The following is an 18,673-nucleotide window of genomic DNA, read 5'->3' on the forward strand; positions in this document are numbered from 1 at the left end:
TATAACCAGGAGCTTTGAAGAGATATCCTCTGCTCCCTGGCATCCTTCATCCACATGCATTTGGAGAACTAGTTCTGGAAACTTGCTTGGAAATTTCTCTTTCTGGAGAAAGTCTTTTTCCCAGTGTCCTTCATTCTCACAAAAGGTGCATTGATGCTGTTCCAAAGATGAACCCTTCTTAGGTGGGCCTGGGTCTTGAGCACTTGCAGCTTGCTTTAGTGAAGCTTGCGTAGCTGGGTCTGGTTCCTTCTTTTCTGTTTGAAGATGTACAGCACCTGGAACTTGAGCTGCACCTGTCTCTTTAAGAGAAGTTGCTTTCATTCTTGGGATATTATATTGCACTGCAGCCCAGAGCTGAGATTTTGTAGAGATAAAGCCAAGATTTTTCAAGTTTTACAGGTCATGTCATTGAACAAAGAAAAGGCAGAAGCCCAACAGTGATGAAGACGCTTCAAGACCACCCGAGGAATGAAGTCGGGAGAGCACTACCCTAATTCCAAGCCAAAAGGAAAGCTCTGCCCAAGATTCTGCCCAGCCATTAATATGGAAAATAGAACATGGAACCATAAACCCAAAACTGTATAAAGGGCTTATTTGACATAAAGAGGCCAGGCAAGTTTTTGCCCAGTATGAACTGGCTTTGCCTCCAACATGGTTAATAAATCCCTTTGCTGCTAGAAAAGAAAAGAGTGTCTTAGCATTTATTTATTTCGAGGTTATTTCAGCTTCAGTGGCACAGGGGGCAGCGATTTCCCCACACGCTCCCGGGCGAGCAGCCTGAACCGTTGGTATCAGCGGGTTTAGAAGGCAGAGATCTTTTGGGTGGACGAGCTTTTAAGGTTTCAAAGATCTCTCTCCATGGCACAAAAATACCAGCAGCCCATTCATCCCCTTTCATGGCAGTGTCCCACAGCCTGAGTGATACCAAAAAGGCACGTAACTAAAGGAACTGCTTAGAGACAATTTATCTTTAGGCAGCAAAGGGATTTATTTTCCAACATTGGAGGTCAGCCAGTTCGCAATGGACAAACCAGCTCCCAAGTCTCACTGGAAAGTAGGGTTATTTATACAGTCTCCATACAAAGTTACAACATCTTAATTTTAACATGTAATTATAATATTCATAAGAGGGAGTTTGGGAAAAGCCTGAGGCAGAATCTTCTTGAACCTTCTCTTGGTACCATTTTCAGGGGGTCATTCCAACCTCACTTTGAGGGCCTTTTGCTCTTCTTTCTTGCTTTGAACTCTTCAATTTCCTTTGTTATTTTGACTCAAGTGCTGACGCTTGTAATATTTTTGACTCATGTCCTCTCTATCTTCTGTGGATGTCCACTTTATTTATGATTACTGGGGTGCTTGGAGCACATTCTTAACATCATCTATTTAGTCAGAAGGACAGAAAAAGTTATCAAAGGTTCACACAGCACTTTGCAGAGCAAGGCACCAACATTACCTCAGTTAACTCTTTAAGGCCTTGTTCTTGTTTCAGTGTAACCATGAACCCAAAACTGTATAAATGGCTTATTTTACACAAACAGGGCAGGCAGGTTTTGCCCAATATGAACTGGCTTTGCCTCCAATGCTGTTAATAAATCCCTTTGCTGCTAAAAGAATGAAAAAAAACTTTTAGAAATTCCTTTTATTCCAAGGTTTTTTGATGTCAAAGTGTTTTGAGTGGTCTGGGGGTAGTCTGGGAGGGGTGTGTGTGGGGGTGTTCTGGGAATTGATTTGGGAGAGTCTGGAGTAGTTTGAAGGTCCTGGAGTGGTTTGGGTGGTCTAGAAGGTGGTTTGGGTGGTCCTGGGGTGGTTGAAGGGACTCTAAGGATCTCAGGAGAAGATTTGGGGCATCCTGGGGGCTGGGGGAGTTTTGTGGGTCCCAGATGGGGGTTTTGGGATCTCAGGGATGTTTTGGGGAGTTCTTGGAGTTCCCGGTGTGATTTGTGGAGTCCTGAGGAGGCTTCCAGGGTGGGGGGATGGGACTCACCCACCTTGAGTCCCCCAACCACCCCAAAATCCCCCTCACTGTTCAACTCAGCACTGACCATTCACACCTTCTGCCTCCCATTGGTCACCACACCTGCCCATCAACACACACAGCCAATAAGCATCCAGAAATGTAGTGGTGGGGGCGAGGCCAAGAAGCCCATGACATTTGGGGCCTTTGCTGGACCACAACTTCCATCATGCCTCATGGCCCCACTGAGTTAATCACAGCCAGGTTTGTAGCCCCCCCAAGTGACCCCAAATCACCTCTCCCAACCCCCAAGTGCCCCCTGAGACCCCAGAGTGCCCCACAAACCCTCCCAAGACCCACACATTCCTCCCCACACCTGCTAGGACCCAGTACCACCTCTTCTCTTGGGGTCCCTCCTCCCAAAATTTGGACTAGGCCGAAGCTGTCAGCTGACTTGAGCTGGGCTGAGCTAACAGCTGACCTCTTCTAGCCAGTAATTTTGTATTCCATACCACATTATGACATCATCTCCAGGGAAGTAGGAACCAGTGTGGGAGTGGTTAAGGCAGTCGCTTCTCAGCCCTCCTCTTGGGAGGACGCACGATGCTGTCCCAGGGGGGTTGGAGAGGACCAGGCCCACCACTGGCTCACAGGGTATCTCGGGAAAGTAAAACGTCTTGTTCTGGGTCTCTCCTTTCTGCTTGAGTTTGTCTCCCTGGGGAATAAGTATTTTCTTAAGTAATGTGTAGTTAGGACAGTAGAATTTGTGTGTTCGTTAAGAAGTGGGAAATTTGTTATTGCAGACTTGTGTGAGTGTATATTTGTACTCTCATCTAATTGTCTCTTCCTTTCTGTAAAAATATATGTAGTTTTAGTATAAACATAGTTTAAAGTGTTTTTTTCTTTCCCCTCTCTTTTCCTCCCTTTCCCTGGTGTTAGGAGGGAGGCTTTTCTCTCTGTGCTTGGGGGGGTTGGCAGTTGCTTATCCCAAACCAAGACATTTTACTTCTCGTTCTGTGCTGTTTTTCTTTTTTGCACCGATGCTGGGACCCTTCGCAGGGCAGCGGGGGCGAGCGGGAGCATTGGGGGGTGCAGTGATCTTTGAAAGCGGCGGGAGCTGGATTTGCACAGTGGCGGCCAGGGCTGGGGGGCTGGAAACAGGGTCATTGTCAGAGTTTTCAGATGACTGCCAAGTTTCTTTCCTCCCCCGAGCCAGAGGCGATGGCTGAAAAGCTGTTGCGGCTTTTTGTGTCTATGTAACAGCTGCCAAGCCACGACTGTTACCGTCTTTGCTGCTTTATACTGCTTAAGGCGGTTCATGACTTTTGCTAGATTGGCTCTAATTCCTTTGCCTCTTGGCTTTCATTAACGGTTTGGTTTTTGCCTTTCTTTTTCCAAGTTTATCGCTTACTTTTTGCCTTTTTGCCACTTTTAAGAGCAACAAAGCGATTCTGCTTCTTTAGTCCACTTAAGCAATACACCAGCTTTTCGGTGGACCCGGAAGCTCTCACATAGCGAGGAATTCTAAAACTTATTTTCGACCTGCGTCTTTCTGCATTTTTCAATAGTTTGCAGCTTACCACGCGTCCGGGGTGCCGGCCAGCCCTTTGACAGCGACAACCTTTTCTCCCAAACTCCTTCCTTGTTCAAGGGCACTCACACGTCCAGCTGGGGCTGGATTCTGTGGGTCAGTGTCTCTGCACGTCCAATTACCTGAATTTGGCGGGACTGGGTCCACACATCTGGATTCTTCAGATTTTGCAGACTGGAATTGCATGTCTGGTCCTGCCAGATTTTGCGAACGACTTTCAGCCTGTTTTGGTGCCAGTTGTACCCGAGGGAGATGGGTTTTTGGACCTGAGAGACGACTCCACAGGAGTCAGCAGCAACAGGGCACTTTATTCATACGCACACACACTTATATACATCTTTAAGACTGTAACCTTACGCAGGTAATGACACTTTGGCACTGATTATTGGCTAACAATGCTGTTTACATTACAAAGCCTCTCATAATTGTCTGACATGCACATCTGCTGAGAAAGTCGGCAGCAGCCATTTCTGACTTCATTAACTAGTTCTTAAGGCTACAGCACTAATTTACATAGGCAGTTCAGAACATGGCTTGCTTTTTAGGTAAAATACTATATGAAATTCCAATACCTACATATTTCAGAACATTATTTTCCTTATTTGCTAATTCTTTAGAGATGTAAGTAAAGTCCAGTGTAAATTTCTGTCAGTTCAAGGTTTTTTAAACTATATAATGAGAGCTACTCTGAGGGAATTGCCTTTAAAATTGTGTGTTTTTGCTGGAAAATTAGTTCATTGTTAATTACCTTCAAAGTTCCTTGACCAGTTATTCCAGGGAGGGTTCATGAGGACTCCAGGCTGAAACCAGACATTGTTTAAAATTCAAGCTACAAACCTGTCTCAGTGTGCACAAGATATTTCTCCTTCAAGGCCTAAGTTCAAGTTCTTCTTTTCCATAACTTGGCAGGTGGCAAGGCCAGACACGGTCCAAAAATAATGGCATCTCATCACACCTGAATACACAGGGGTCCTCCCTGTGCAGGCTCCCCCTTCTCCAGGCCCCCCTTTCAGGGTCCTGGGGCTCTCCCTTTTCCACACTCCCCCCTCTCCAGCCTGCCAGGGGTCCCTCAGCTCTGCTATCGCCCCTCTCTGCTCCCCATCTGTACAAGTCACCAGGCATCTGGTGTCCATGAAAAACTCCAAAACACTGAGATTCAGGCAAAAAGACCCCTCACAAATATCAAAACTGCAAAATATCAAGATTCAGCCAAAACCCACTGCAAAATATGGAGATTAAGCAAAAAAATCCCTCCCACAAGTTCTGTTTCTCTGGTCTTTTCACTTTGGGAGTTCTGCCCCCCCCCCCCCCTCCCCCCCAAGTCTGGGCTGCTGGGAGATCCAACTGTATTAGGACACACAGGTAGACCTGTTCTCTCTCTCAATAATCGAGTAACCTGTTCTCAGTCTGTCGGGTAGACCTGTTCTGTTTCTTAGCAGAGCGAATTGACTTGTTCTAAACCCGTCGGGTAGACCAGTTCTCTCTCAGTCCGGCTGGAAGACCTGTTCTTTCAGGGCGTCAGGCACACCTCAGTCCAGTGAGTAGACCTGATCTCTCTCCTAGGCCAGCCGATTAACCTGTTCTCTTTTCCAGTCCAGCAGGCAGCCTTAGTTTGTCAGGTAAACTCGTTATCTCTTAAAGTCTGGGAGGTAGACCTATTCTGCTAGTTTATAAGATAGACCTGTTCTCTCTCTCTCTCTGCCTGGCGGGTAGACCCTCTGTCTCTGGCAGACCTAATTTCACCCACAAGGTGAAATTAGAGGGTCTCCCTCCCTTGTCTGGCTGTCCACGGGTAGACATGGGGTCGGCGGCGAGCAGGTAGACCTGTTATCTGCACGGTGCCCACACCTGCTCCCAAACCCGCTGTGTCTGGCCCCCTGGGCCCGCCCTGCCAATGCCATGGGTGCTGCTGACACAGGAACAGCCCAGGTAGAAAGGGAGGGCAAACCCACACTCCTCATTGTCCTTTTTTCTCCAGCGCTCCAACTGCACCCAGGAACTCTCGGGTGAGCAGGAAAACAGGCTGGGAAAGGGGGAGCAGAAGAAAGAAGGGCTGGGGGGTTAGGTTGTGTTCAGGGGGATGTTTAGGGCTGAAGGGACCCCAAAACTGAGCCACCAATGCCCCTTGGGGGCTATTTGGGGTCCCCAGGAGGTGTTTTTGGGGATCCCAATGTCAGTTCCCAGCAGAGACCTTTGGTAGGTGGGGGGATGCGGGGGCCCCCTTGGGGGGATTGTTGTGCCTTGGTCAGGCCCTTCATTGACCTTTTGGGGACAGGGGACCCCCAATACACATGGGACCCCCAACAGCCCGAATGGGGGAGACCCCCCAAACCCCAAAGTGGAGAGATCAGAGAGGGGGAACTACTGGCAGGGCTTTTTTGAGGCTGAATCTCGGTGTTTCAGGCTGAATCTTGGGGGTGCAGGGGGGACACAGTGCTCGGGGAGGGGATTTTCAGGGGGCCACAGGGCCAAAGAAAGGAGGGTGTAGGGGCTTGGAGAAGTGGGATGGGGGGGAAACCAGGGGGGTTCCTGTGCCGAGGAAAGTAGGGTCCAGGGGTGCCTGATGTCGGGGAAAGGGGGTCAGGGGGTAGGGAGATCCAGAATGACCAAAAATATGGGTTCAAGAGGTGTCCAGGTGTTCCAAAAAGGGAGGTGTCTGTGGTCTGGGAAATGCAGCAGTGGGGCTCCCGGGGGTCCCAGAGTCAAGGAAAAGAGGGGTGTAGGGGTTGGAAAAGTTGGGATGGCCAGGAAAGAGGATGCAGGGGCATCCCAGTGCCTGGGAATGGGGATCAGAAGGGTCCCAAGGTCAAGAAGAGGCAGGACTAGAGGTGAGGAGAGGTTGTTGGGGGGTGCAGGTTATATCTGTGACCAGAAAAGTGAAGTCCAGGTAGTGTGGAGTACGGAGAGGTGGGATGGTGTTGCGATCTGCTCAGATATCACAGAAAGAGCTTTGGTTCAAAATATTTTCCCCAACAAAATTAAATCTCAATGTAAGTTATTTGTTAATTCAAAAAACTTATTTTTTAAATTTTAATTAAGAAATTCCTTAAAAATTCATAGGGAGAGAGGATATAAGAACAGTTAGAAAAATGTTGAGTACTTTTTAGAAGCAAAGAAAACACTTTACCAGCAAACCCAACTATTTTTCTTCCAAGTTTTTGTGTGTATGAGTGTCTTGGTTTGAGATAAGCAACTGCCAGCCCGCCCAAGCACAGAGAGAAAAGCCTCCCTCCTAACACCAGGGAAAGGGAGGAAAATAGAGGGGAAAGAAAAAACCACTTCAAACCGCATTTATACTAAAACTACATATATTTTTCACAGAAAGGAAGAGACAATTAGAAGAGAGTACAAATATACACTCACACAAGTCTACAACAACAAGTTCCCCACCTCAACTTCTTAACGAACACACAAATTCTACTGTCCTAACTACACATTACTTAAGAAAAACCTTATTCCCCAGGGAGACAAACTCAAGCAGAAAGGAGAGACCCAGAACAAGACGTTTTACTTTCCCGAGATACCCTGTGAGCCAGTGGTGGGCCTGGTCCTCTCCATCTCCCCTGGGACAGCATCGTGCGTCCTCCCAAGAGGAGGGCTGAGAAGCGACTGCCTTAACCACTCCCACACTGGTTCCTACTTTCCTGGAGATGATGTCATAATGTGGTATGGAATACAAAATTACTGGCTAGAAGAGGTCAGCTGTTAGCTCAGCCCAGCTCAAGTCAGCTGACAGCTTCGGCCTAGTCCAAACTTCAGAGCCCAAATCTAGGCCCACCTAGGTGAACCCATAACAAAAAAGAAAACTCTGTGTTAGTAAAATAGTATAGCCCCCCATTGCACCACATGGGCTTTGTTTGTACCATCTCTGAGCACTGCGTGTTCCTTTTCAGCCTGCAAAGTGCTGTAAAGTTGCTGGAAACTGTTGTCCTGACTCCGTTTTGCTTCGTTTCCATCTCTAACGCTGCAAAAGTGTTTTTTCCAGCCGCACTCCAACTTGCGTTTTAAAAGAATTTTGTGCTACGCAATTCGAACATGACGCTTCTTCTTCAATGGGGAGGAAAAGCTCCCCCCCGGCTCTAAAGAAAGGGGTGAGAGCTTCTCGCATTGGATCATCGGCTATTTCCGTCATGCGCAAGTCTCGCAAGGCATTCTGGGAGTTGTAGTTTGGACAGGCAAAGCTTTGCATTACGTCATCGGCTCCTTGCAAGGTCATATGGGAAATGTAGTGATCTTGCAAAGAGCCTTGAGAATTGTGGTTCCAGCATACCCCCCCCAACGAACTGCAAGCCTGTCAGTGTTGCAAACAGCAAGTAGCCTCAATGAACTCACTTTAACAACCATCAGCTCAGCTTCCCTTTGAGACAACGAGCCTCAAGCGCCTGATGCCTTCCAGTCACAGCTTCATAATACATCATGCAAAGACAGAATGCCGTATCTTTCTCCAGCAATTCAGAAAGCAGCAAAGAAGTCTAGAAGAAATTTGTTGAACTGATTCTCTGTTAATTTAGCTTTTGTTAAATGGTTATAGAGTCTTGTAAGCATTTGATGATCTAAAGTTTCTAATTTTCTCTCCACAAGTTGAAGTCAGCAATAGATAAGAACAACTGGTTTCCTCTGACTGAATCAAGATCAGTTACCAGAACATTTCAGCAACTAGTTAAAGCTTTTAATTTGATCTCTCAAATTCAAAATTCATAACACCTGGTAGTAATTGATGTGTTTCCATTTGTTAGTATTAAGCATTCTCCAAAAGCTCTCCTAAAACTACCAAAGTAAATTAAAACACATAATGATTTTAGTTATACAGCATTAGATTAGTTATGTTCCTTTTGATAAAAAAATACAGTTTATGGAAATAATGTTGTGTAGTATTGTTGTATTTCTGTTAGAGTTTTGAGTTTCTTTCGGTGCACCAATGACAATGCCTGAAGGATTGGTTTTTTTCATTTGTTTAGAAAATTAAGTTGTTAAGCAAATAAAATAACATTTTTAACTTATTAAGCTACTAAGGATTTTAAGTAAAATTAAATAGTCTTTTAATTTGTTAAAAGGTTAAAATATTAAGCAAAATAAGTTAAAGTATTAATTAAGTTATCTAAGTAATGTTCCTTTAGTCCAAGTTTAAGTCATTAAAAATAAGTTCCATTTACAGCTTATTGTTAACTAGTACCTTTCCTACATTCAGCTTGCTACATTACATAACAGCACCATTTAAGTTACTAGTTCCAAAAAAAAAAAAGGAGGAAAAATAAGTAAATTATTAAATAAATCCTAATTAAAAAAATTAAGCACATAAGTTGTCATCTGCAAAAGCAATGGAACTGTAAATGCTGTTTGTGGTTCTGCTGTTATGAATGAAGTCAGCTTTAATCTACTGCCAATTCAAGATACTTAGTTTACCTTTGCCAATGTAACCAGACAGGAAGAGCTTTGTGTTAGCTGATCTCAAGTAAGAAACCCTTTTAAAACATGTTTAAGGAGTGTTCTAAGTTCAATAGCTAATCAGTGCCTTACAGCATTAATAATGCCAGTATTTTATCTGTTTTAGCAACTGGTGTGGATAATGTTTCTCTTTCAAATTCTTAGTTCAATTCCTTAGAATTAATAAGTAGCTTCGCGATTTAGTTAAGCAAGTCTTATTAGTATTAATGCTGTGTGTGTTAATATCATGCTATTAGGATGTTTGTTTAAGTGTATTAGACAAGCCATTCTGTAAGCAGTAACCAGACATAGGCAGTTCAAAAAAAAAAGGAGGGCATATGTTGGAATTTCATATGGTATTTCACCTAAAAAGCAAGCCATGTGCTGAACTGCCTCTGTAAATTAGTGCTGTAGCAGTCTTAAAGATGTATATAAGTGTGTGTGCGTATGAATAAAGTGGCCTGTTGCTGCTGACTTCTATGGAGTCATCTCTCAGGAAGTGATTTAGACATTAAAAATAAAATATTGAAGAGTCTGGTGGGGAAAGAAAATAGTGATTGAAAATCCTGAATAAAAAGGTACTTAGGAATCTGGGAAACAAACAAACAAATAAATAAATATATAGCAGTTCTTCTCAGTACAAAAGGTAATGGATGTTGTGATATTCTGAATGCTGATTTGGAAGTTATAATAACATATAATTATAGTAATATTGTAAAATACTATAATAAATCATAAAACATTACAGAGAAATTAATGCATAAAATTGACTTTTTGAGTGATGATAGCACTTGAAAAATAAGTTATACAGGTATTGAGAACATTGACACTAATATTTAACAAAAATTGAAGTGTCCCAAATTTATCTGGGACATGAATATTCCTTAACTCTCCTTGATATCTTTGGGACAAGTCTCAGCACAATCTGGAGTCCATCAGCTCACCAGTTTAATCTGCCTTGGTACTTTATTGCTTTGGTCACCAAGCCCAGGGCTGAGGGCAGGGCAGCACCAGAGGAGCAGGAAGTCCCAGGTTTGCACAGAAAACAAACACGGACCTGCCAATAATGCAACATAAATCTCCCATTTCCTATCAGCTTTAATAATCAAAAAGCTTTGCATGGGTAAGTTGTTCGTAACCTGTTGTGACCTGGAGTGTAACAGAACTTTTTAAATTTAATATTTTTCAATATTGATGTGGGACTTGGGGAATAACTTGGAGCAGCCAGTGATATCCACACCCTCAGCTGGTCACATTTTCCTGGGATAGAAAGAATTTTTCAGACTCCAAGTCTAAAATTACAGTTCATGCATCAGCTTTTGCCCACTGAGGTTTCTTTCTCCTGGTTGTAAGGAGAGTGTGACTGGGTGTGCAGCTTGAGAATTGATTAATCCTAATTAACATTTATCCCCTGGATCTTCTCATGGTTGGAACTACCTGAGAAAGAACACACATATTTTTTAGTTTTCTTTCTGTCACACAGAAGTAAAACTGTGGAACTCAGTCCCTCAATTATCCTTTTCCATTGGCACATTCCAGGTCTGAGACACCATCCCAGAATGTGGAGGGACAGTTTTTAATGCTACACTTTTCAGTACTTTCAACTGGGGTGAGGGACTGTAGGAGTTCTAATAAGACATAATTATAATAATATTGTAAAATGCTATAATAAGGAATATAATGATTCCGATAAATTAATGTGTCAAATTGACTTTTTGAGTGCTGAGAGCACTTGAAAAATAATTTGTTGTTTATACAGGTATTGAAAACATTGACACTAATGTCTCACTAAACCAGTCCTAAAACTAGACTTAAAACCAGCCCTAAACCAGCTCTTAACATGTACTAAAACCAGTCCAAAACCAGCCCTATAAACCAGCCCTCACCCAGAACTAAACGAGAAATAAGTGAGCCCTAAAACAGTCCTCAATCAGCTCTAAAACCAGACCTAAAACATAACTTAAAACCAGCCTTAAAACAGCCTAAAACCAGCTCTAAATTAGCTCTAAAACCAGCTCTAAACTCAGGCCTAAACTGTCAGGGGGTTGGAACTGGATCCAAGTCCAGAACGGAGTTGGGTTTTTAACTAATTCCTCAAGCTCAAGTCACAGAATCCCAGGATTGTTTGGGTTGGAAGGGCCCTTAAAGCTCATCACTTTCCAAGCCCTGCCATGGGCAGGGACACCTTCCACTGGCCCAGGTTATTGCCATGTTTTCCTTTTTCCAAGCAGTGAAGGATTTACAATATTTCCAAATCAAACATCTGACTGTCCAAAATCTTGGCTTTTTAACTCCCCAAAATCTTGACTTTGACTCTCCAAAAGGTGCCCAAAAGCTGAAGAACTGCCTGCAGGGTGTGACCCTTCTGTAATGAACACCTGAAGTAAATTTGCTCATCGAACCAATTAAAAGGAAAAATAATAAAGCTTAATAAGTATTGCTAGGGCATAACAGCTTTGTAGCTATCTAATAAAGGGAAATTTATAACGCTTGGCTGGTTTTGAAGAACTAAGGCTGAATTGCAAAAAATAGGATTGAAATATTTTTGCTTCATATATCCTAGGAGATTGTAGACTATTTTGGAACTTCCTCAAATGTATTTTGTAATGTATCTTGTGATTTCCATAAAAGGTGTAAGGATTAAATATAAAACCACATTTATTGGGGATGGGTGGATAGCGTGGACCCTGCGTGTCCTAAAACCATGTGCAGCCAGACTGTCCATCCCATTTTGCTATCTAAAAACATCACAAGACCACTGTACGGTCTTCCGAAGAGGAAAAGAAGACCCCAGTCACAAGGCAGATGTTGTGGAAGAAATCGATTATGGAAAAAGACCCCAGCTAAAAAGAGGAAGTTTCTCCCTACTAAGCCCTGCGCTGTGACTTTGCTTAGTTGCCTATTAATAAATTACTTTTAAATTTTACTCAAAACGACTTCAACTCAGTAATTTGGTCGAATTACCTATAACACTCCCCCCCTAAACAGGCAGGTCATTTGGGGGTTGGAAATGGTTTGCAGGGTCTGGGTGAAAGTTTGGGGGTCTCTTGGAGGTTCTCTGAGGGGTTTTAGGAATCTTTGGGGTGTTTTGGGGGCCTCTGGGAGAGTCTTAGGGTTTGGGGGGTGGGGTTGGCGGAGTGTTTGCAGTGTTTTGAGGGGCTCTGACCAGTCCAGAAGGAGATTTGGGGCATCCTGGGGGAGTTTTACGGGTCCCAGGTCGGGGGTTTTGGTATCTCAGGGGGGTTTTTGGGGGTTGGTGGGAGGGACCTGAGGGCAGTGCCGGGGTGGGGGGAGGGGCTTACTCGGCTTCTCCACTTTCACCGTCACGGTCAACACAGCGCGAGGGGCCCTGAGAAGAAAGAATTCCGGGAAGGGAACGGGGAAAGCTCTGGGAAAGGAAACGGGGAAAGGGAACAGGGAAAGCTCTGGGAAGGGAACGGGGCAAGAGAACAGGGAAAGGTGCGGGAAACTGGAAGGAAACTGCGTGGGCTCCTCCCCTCCCCCTGCGACATCCGCGTCTCCGCCCGTCACTGCACAGGCGCTGATGCCGCTTCCCACCCGGCCCCACGTGCTGCGCAGTTGTCATGGAAACTCGAGGTGTGTGTGGGGGAGAGAGGACTGACGGCCGATATTCCCAGTGGGCGCTAAGGAATAAAGAGTGTCAGGCACAACAGCCAATGGACTCTCGGCACTTCCTCCAGATCTGCCCCGCTGTCCCCGCCCATCGTCCTCCGGGCGGAACTTCCCCACCTGCCCCGACCGGCATTTTGAAGTCTCTCCCAGCCTGTATTTTGAGGAAGAAACCCCCATTAGTACCTGTCTCCTGCTCACCTGCCTGTGACTGCAGAGCTCCAGCCCCTGACAGGCTTCAGCCTCACATCAAGAACCTCAATGAAAAGCATTTTGAATCAATTTAAGGAATTTCCACCTGTTTTCCTCCTATTTGGCCCAAGCACTGCCCCCTGAGGTGTTTCTGCATTCCCAGTGAGCCCCTTGCCCTGTCTGTGCTCAGCCCCAATTCCCCAGGCACAGGGGGAGGCTGCAAAATTTAGAAATATGTTTTTAGAAAACAGATAAGAGGCCTGGCTGGTGCCATTTTTGGGCCCAGACTCTCCTCAGTCACGATGTGAGAGGGTGTCTGAGGTCAGTGTCACTCTGAGGACTTGTCATGGTCAGGGAAACAGTTTGTGCCAATCTGAGGCATCCTGGGGATGGACCTTCTCCAGCCAAGAAATGTCACAGAGAGTCTATTTTGGCAGAAAAATGGTTATTTCAGGCTCTGGAAAGACTTTTGTGTCTGTTACCTTTGGGCTCCATTTGCTTCTCCATCCCCGTGTTGAGGTTTCCAGACTCACGGGGAGAGTTGGGTTTGGTGGCCTCTAAAATGGGATCTGGGCTTGAAAAGAGCAGGGAAAGGCTTGAAAACCTCCAGAATTGGTACAGTTTTGCCTCCAAGAGCCTTCCCTTTGTAGCCAAAAGCAGCCCCAGGAAGCCCCAGGGGAGCCAGCCCAGCTGGGAGGGGAGGGAAGGGGCTGAGGGAGGAGCCAAGGGCTGGAGGGTCCCACGGCCACCAACTCCCAGCCCTGCCAAGGGCTGCAAACTGAGCCCATTCCAGGAGCTTCCAGGTGCTCCACTCCAGCCCTGTGTCCCAGGCTGCTGCACCCCCTGAGCTCCCTCAGCTCTTGGCTCTGCAAGAAATTGGGAAACTGGGCTGATGGAAAGAGAAGCTGTGAAGATCAGGACTGTGAGCTGGTGGTGCTCCAGAATGAGACACAAATGGGAAATAGGGAGGAGGAGGCTTGAAAAGGACCCCAAAGTCCTGGGGTTTCAGGTGGGTAGGGGGGTGAGGAGGCTTTGGGGTGGTGTTCAGGGCACAGCGACACTTGTGCCCCATGGATTTGGGATTCCCATTTCCTCAGTGGCTTTACATCCCATGAAACTCTCCCCAGAGAGATTTTTGGAACAACTGGTCACCTCCATTTCCCAGGAGAACCCCAAGGCTGTTCCAGGCAGGAACCTGCATCCAGTGTGGGTTGGAGTGAGGGCAGGGCAGGAGTGGAGACGGGTGAACAGCACACCCAGAACCCCCCAGGTGGGACTGTCCAAGGCCTGTTGAAATAAAAAGCAGCTTTGCTTCATTTCAGCCCCATTTTGTGCCCTGATCCCTCTCCCTGAGTTTGTGGGGTCTGTGCAAAGGTTTCTGTTCCTCTGGCAACGCTCTGCAGACCAAGGGCTGGGGGCACAGGGCACACTGGGTTGATAATTAATCAACAAAAACTTAATAATGAAAAATTTAATTAACAATAGATATAGTAAGTGGAAACAAAGTATAGATTTAATTAATAAGTCCATGAAATAAAATTATTAAAATAAATAATACATAAAATTAAATTTATAAACATAAAAAATTATAGAGATATATTAAAGGATATATAAACTAAAAAGAAATAAGTGAATAAAATGAAAATTAAATATGGAATGAAAGTACAATCAAATAATTAGAATTAAAATATTTTAAATAATAGTTCTCTATATATAAATATATGAAACATACAAAGAAAGAATAAGATTATGCAATGAAAATAGAATAAAAAATTATAATTAAACAACTATTTAAAATAATATTTTATTAATATTTAATACAATATCAATATTTTAATAAACACATTAATGTCTGATTATTTTAGGTAATACATAATAGTTATTATATTCACGTCATAATATCTATATTAGTGCATGGCAGTGAAAGGAAGGAGGAACATGAGGATGAAGAGGAGGTGGTAGTGGAGGAGGAGGAGAAAGAGGAGGAATAGGAGGACATGTGGGATGTACCTCCAGAAGCCCTTTCAGCACCTTCCTCTCTCCCCCCACAGCCCCTTCACACCCCTCGGAGCAGCTTCACCTTTGGCAGTGGCTCTTTGTGGCTCCTGCGGCCGTGGTGACACATGGACAGGGATTCAGACCTTGGAGGGACACGAGCCCACCCCCCTGCCGGGCTCTGCTCTTGCTCCAGAGGGGCCAAACTCCCTGTTATCCCAGATCCCAATGTCCCGGGGGCAGGGACAGGGCACTGACCACCATCTGTGCCAGCCCTGCTGTGCCCAGGAGGGGCCCCGGTGAGTGACGTCCCTCGGCCCCTCTGCCCCATTCCAGGGGGGCTCTGCTTGGGGGGGACAGGTTTGGAGGGGCCAATGTCCCTGATGGGGCTGGATCCTTTCCCTGCAGGAAATCCTGAGGAAGAAAAGGACTTTCTGTGCCTTTTCCTGAGCTGCCGGTGGCCAAACTCCAATGCTTTGCCCTCCAGAGGGTTTGCTGCCCACCCCTTGGGCACAGTGTTGGCACCAGCAGGTTTTGTTCTTCTCACCCCATTTCCTTGGGAAGGATGGAAAATACAGCCAGTGCCCACGGACACCGTGCAGGGCTTCACCTGCTCAGCAGGGCTAGGGGGGGCCCTGCAGCCCCCTCTGGGATCCCTCCAAACACCCCCAGGGCTTGGCTTGGGGGTCTCTCCATCCCCAGGACACCTCTGGGTGCAGCTCAAACCAGGAGAGGGAGGGACTGAGCTCTGAGGCTCAGCAGCTTTGCTGGGACAAGTGAACAAAGAGGCACCTTGTGGGTTTTCTGGGCTCCCAGAGAGCCTTGTGAGGTTTCCTCGCTGAGCAGAGGGATGTGGGGGACCTGCAGCTGAGGCAGAGCATAAAAGCAGAGCAGGGAGCACATAAGAAGAAGAGCTGCTTCCTCCTTTGCTCCAAGTATGGTCCCATTGCAGGTCCTCACTGGTTCTGGGCTCTGCTGGGACCTGGAGGGGTTGGGCCACTGGTCCTGGTGGGCATCGTGGTGTGGCTGCTGCAGGGACAAGGTGAGGCATCCAAAAGGGATAAACCCCCCTTGAGTCCATGGTAAAACTCCCCCAAATCCATGAGAGCCCAGCTCCAGGCAGGGTCTGGAGCAGATTCCCCCTGTATTTCCAGCTGGGAGCAGGTCCTGGGCAGTGGCAATCCCTTATGGGCAGGAGGGCAGAGCTGCCAGCAGGGACTGATTGATGTGGGTTTTGGGTCTGAGCTGCTGCAGGTCCCTCTCTCCACCCTGATGGTGCTTGCAAATATCCAGGGATTCCCTCTGTGTTGTCACCAGGAGGAGTTTCCAGTGCTCCAAACTAAAATGGAAATATAAACCAGAGGGACACTCATGGTTGTGTGGGAATAAGGACAGCCCCAAACCATCCCTAAACCGGCCCTAAAACCCTCCCTAAAGCAGCCTCAAACCAAGCTAAAATCCAGCTCTAAAATAGCCCTAAAATGAGAGAGATACTCATGGTTGTGTGGGATTAAGGGCAGCTGGTGGTGGTTCTCTGCCAAAGGAAAGTTTCAGGTGGAATTCTGCATTCCTGGATCCTTTCAAACCCCATTCCCATTCCCAGAGATATGATTCCAATTCCCAGAGTGCTGCAGTAACAGGGACCACCCTCCCCAGCAAACCTCCCTGTCTTGGATTGAGCTGACAAAATGCCAACTACCCAATACGGAGTCAAATACTCCCTCCCCACACTAAGAAAAGGCAGGGAAAAAACCTCTGGAAATTCAAACTGAGTTTATAGTTAGACTAATTATATATATTTACACAGAAAAGAGGAAAATTATAAGAAAACTACAATAAAGCAAACACTTACAAAAGTTAGAAATAACAAAAAATATCTCCCCACTCCCCATTGAACACAAATCCCACCATTCTAACTACAAATCACTCTGGAGAACTCAATTCCCATGAGAGAGACCCAAGCAAAGAGAAAGACTAAGAAGAAACATTTTACTTCCCTAAGATAACATTGTGGTGAGCTGGTGTTGGGCCTGGGCCTCCTGTCCCTCCTGGGACAGCACAGTGTGCCTTCCTGGGACAAAGGCAAAGACCAAAAGAGACAGAAGCTCCACCTCCCTCTCTTTTTATACTTCTTGACACTTCTTGACACTTCTTGATGATTTCAGATGATATGAAATACCTCTGTGGTTGCTTAAGTCAGGTGATGCTTGTCCCTTCTAATCTATGTCGCATCCTTTAGACCTGCTGAATTTGAGGCTTTGCTGAAACTAAAGCCAAAACGACCACAATGTGTTATACCATATTCTGTATTTTTAATTGTGTTTCTTTTGTATAAATACAAGAAGCTTGTGGTTTGGGTTTTATTTTTTGTTTTCCCCTCTGGTTTTTTTCCTCCCTCCTTTTCCCTTGGCAGGGAGGCAGACTCTCACTCTCTGCGCTGGGCAGTTGGCATTTTGCCAGCTCAAAATAACACTAATGGTTAAAGACAGATGTAGAGATTAAAACTCCAGAGGACCAGCAGTTGTTTTTGTATTGTCCTTTCACTCCTGCTGTAGCAGCAAGTGGGTCTGTAGCACTAAATCCTGTACACCCAGAATGAGGGGGCCGTTCCTTTCGGGACCTTGGAACGCTGCTCCCTTTACTCACACACTTCCCAGTGGAACAACTGGAGCAGTTTCCTTCAGGGTTGTGTCCTCTCTGTCCATCCAAGGCCCTTCACAGTTGTGCTTCTCAGGCCCCAAGGTATGGTGTGACACTCCTGTGGAACCTGCCCTGTCCCACTGAGGTCATAGTGGCACAAACGGGTCAGGCCGTGCCTGTCGCTGTTCCAGGGAACGGCCCTGGGGCCGAGTGCCCACTCAGCACTGACGTCGGCAGGAGTGACGGGTGGGAGTGGGAGGAGGGGGGAGGTCACTGCTGTTGTGTTGGTGTTTCCACAGAGCACTCCAGACTCACAGCCCTCTGGACCAAAATGTCTGGGTGACCCTGGCTAATGTCACCGGACAGGACACCGTGTGCCTTGGCACTGCCACAGCCCAGAACCCACTCACGATGTGCCTGGTGGGTATTCCTCTCACCAGCCTCGAGTTACAGCAGTCCTGCAGCAGCACTGCTGCGTTTCCAGCCTGCTGGACATCAACTGTGGCCACAGCTGTCCCAGCTCGGGAAATCTCCTGCCTTACCCCCACATGAGCTGCGTATCCCAGGCACCTGGAATGCAGACAACGGTGCTGCCTTTAAATTCACCAGCACAAGACATGGCACTGTGTCCTGGTGGGTTAATGCCAACATACCATGGTATCAAATTGCTTCCCTAATGGTGTAATCCAACCACAGCCAATCCAGCCACAAGCTTCAGCACACATGTGCAACTTGCACAAGGTGTTTCTTTAATCTGTGGGGATGAGCCTGAGCCTGTGTGCAAATGGCAACTAAAGGTGGCCCCTGTACCTTGCGAAAACCAACTCTCTTATCTCCAAATGTAAATGTTCTCCAACAAAACCAAACTCACCACCTGCATACTCGAGACATTCATGTTTTGCTCCTGATTGCCAAGATACAGCTGAGTTTTGGGGCACTGCCAAAGTCATTCGTGCCTCTTTGCTGGTTCCTGGGGTATCGAGAGCTCAAGCCCTCACAGACTTCAATAGACTTGGCTGTTGGTTACCCAAACTCAGCAATGCCCCCAGCACAGCTCTGTCTGACTTGTTAATGGATGCAGAGAGCATTGGACATGCTGTGCTAGAAAATTGGGCAGCAACTGAGTGTTTGCTTTTAGCACATGGGCCTGGATGTGGAAACTTTGAAGGGTTATGTTGTATGACCTTAAGGGACCATTCCTACTCTGTTCATGTGCAACTACAGCAAGTACAGACTCTCAGTCAACA

This window comes from Pithys albifrons, chromosome 36 (assembly GCF_047495875.1).
Source record: "Pithys albifrons albifrons isolate INPA30051 chromosome 36, PitAlb_v1, whole genome shotgun sequence".
NCBI classification, from domain to species: Eukaryota; Metazoa; Chordata; class Aves; order Passeriformes; family Thamnophilidae; genus Pithys; species Pithys albifrons.